General features: G+C 38.2%; 1 protein-coding gene across 1 annotated transcript in view; it reads right to left on the bottom strand.

The window, feature by feature from the left end:
- Window positions 1-2088: 2088 nt before the first annotated feature.
- The window catches only part of CLNS1A (chloride channel, nucleotide-sensitive, 1A), a 30259-nt gene continuing 29899 nt past the window's right edge, over window positions 2089-2448 (bottom strand). The window contains exon 9 of the transcript XR_001001461.1: window positions 2089-2121. The gene's annotated coding sequence lies outside the window, so the exon portion shown is untranslated. The remainder of the gene's footprint in view (window positions 2122-2448) is intronic.

Below are 2448 nucleotides of genomic sequence, written 5' to 3'. Positions count from 1 at the left end.
TAGTCCCCTCAATTCCCCTTTGTTCCTTTCAGATCTTAGTTCCCATCTCACTCTCTTACCACCACCACAGTTGTACTTCTTGGTGACAGATACAAAGATGATCCTTCTGGCTTCATGGCCTTGGAGTTCACTGGATCTCTCCTTTGATAATTTTGTCTTCTGCTTTGCCTCACCTGCAATTTTGGTGGTAACCTTGAACTTACTACCAATAACTGAAATATCATATGAACTCAGACACCCTACTCTCCAATCACTGACCCCTTTCCAGCTCAGTCTCTTTAGGACCCCATCTCCAGTGATCCTTTGACCCCCACGTGGAACTTCTGTTCATTGATAACATCACTTTTTCACATCTCTCACCGCTCTCAAGTAGCCTCTTTTCCTTAAGCAGCTTACTTGGCCAGTCATCATCACATGCATATATCCTTAACTCCCTTGCTCCTCTATCTCATACTCACAGAGCTTAGCCTCAACTTGATTAAATCCAACTGTTTGCTTATTCCATGCCTGCACATGTGCAACAGAAGAGCAACTTTTTTTTTTTTTTTAAGATTTGGGGTTGTAGTAGACAGCTGTACATTTTTTGCAATCCAGCATCTAAGCATCCTTCTTATCTGGCATAATCCACTCCTGTAAGCATCTGCATAGGAGCAGTGTCCTTCTATTGTAGAAGCTGAAAGGCCCAGATACTCCTTCTGCCCTTGGCAATGAAGACACACAGTGCCAACCAGAAGTTTGTATCTTAAGTGTGGTGACTCATAGACACAGGGACAATCAAGAAATCAGTCTAACAGCAGCAGAGGAATCGTAACATCTAATGTAGATTTCATCTTTTTATAAGCCTGGTTTATTTCAACTTTCCTGTCCATTTAGTGAGCTACCAGATAGCTTTATAATAAAAATTTTCTGCTTAGGCCGGACACAATGGCTTACGCCTGTAATCCCAGCACTTTGGGAGGCCACGGCAGGCGGATCACTTGAGGTCGGGAGTTCGAGACCAGTCTGACCAACATGGAGAAACCCTGTCTCTACTAAAAATACAAAATCAGCGGGGTGTGGTGGCACATGCCTGTAATCCCAGCTACTCAGGAGGCTGATGCAGGAGAATTGCTTAAATCCGGGAGGCTTAGGTTGTGGTGAGCCAAGATCATGCCACTGCACTCCAGCCTGGGCAACAAGAACAAAATTCCGTCTCAAAAAAAAAAAAAAAAAAAAATTCTGCTTAGTCAGATTTGGATTTACAATCATAATTTGGGTTGATACAGGGTCATAATTTTATGAACATAAATTGCTATGCTGTCCTCATATTCGTACTGTGATTTACAATCATAATTTGGGTTGATACAGGGTCCTAATTTTATGAACATAAATTGCTACGCTGTCCTCATATTTGTACTGTTTACTATAGAGGCTTAGACTGCTATATTTTGTGGGAATATAAGCACCTTTTTCTCCTTGTCAAATCCATTGTGTGCCTAGAAACTAGATATTCAAGTACATTAAACCTGTTTGTAGAGCAAGAGTAGAGATTTGCAGTGAAGGTGTGAGGTACTATGAGAAATAAGTATAGATTTCATGATGTCTAATTGCTCAGTGGATTTTTAAACTTCAAGCTAATCAAATGTATTCTAAATAGTGAGTTGATATATTTGTAGCTGCTGCTTTCTGTTACGAAAAGGATTACTACTATTAGTTAACAACTACCATTAACTGAGCTATATTCTAGGCACTGTTGTTCTAAGTGCTTTACGTGTACTAGTGATTCATGTAATCTCCAAAATAATTCATTTTTTTGTCATTTGAAATTATGAAGTTCCCCTACTGATTTTACTTATGTGAATATAAACAGAGTGAGATGTTAGTGAAAATGTTCCAGCTTCTTCATAAAAGGATGGAAATAATTCTATGAGGATCCCCATGAGAGACAATGCTTAGAATTCAGTTATTGGTCACAAAAGATGAGTCCCAGATATGGATTCATCCGTTCTATACTTTTAAAACAGGATTTGCATGAGAATCAGGTATATAATAGTGAACCCATCTGAAATCCTGCAGATAAATTCTATCTAAATATCTATTATCTCTGAGCAGTAATCATACCTGTCTTCTAAAAGTAAAGGACTATACAGATTGAGTATCCCTTAAGCGAAATTATTGGGATCAGAAGTATTTCAGATTTTGGAATGTTTTTAAAATTTTGGAATAATTCACATTATACTGGTTAAGCATCCCTAATCCGAAAATCTGAAATCCAAAATGCTCCAATGAGCAGTTCCTTTGGGCATCATGTTAGCACTCAAGAGTTTAAGATTTTGGGGAATTTCAGATTTCAGATTAGGAATACTCAACCTGTATATTATGATCATCTGCACATAATCTCTCACCTTTACCAATATTGAGGAAGCTCCTAACAGAACCTCAAAAATACATAACCTTTTTTTTTTTTTT

This window comes from Colobus angolensis, unplaced genomic scaffold, assembly GCF_000951035.1.
Source record: "Colobus angolensis palliatus isolate OR3802 unplaced genomic scaffold, Cang.pa_1.0 Scaffold179, whole genome shotgun sequence".
NCBI lineage: Eukaryota > Metazoa > Chordata > Mammalia > Primates > Cercopithecidae > Colobus > Colobus angolensis.
The sequence above is the reverse complement of the archived record's forward strand: the minus strand, read 5'-3'. Positions and strand labels throughout refer to the sequence as shown.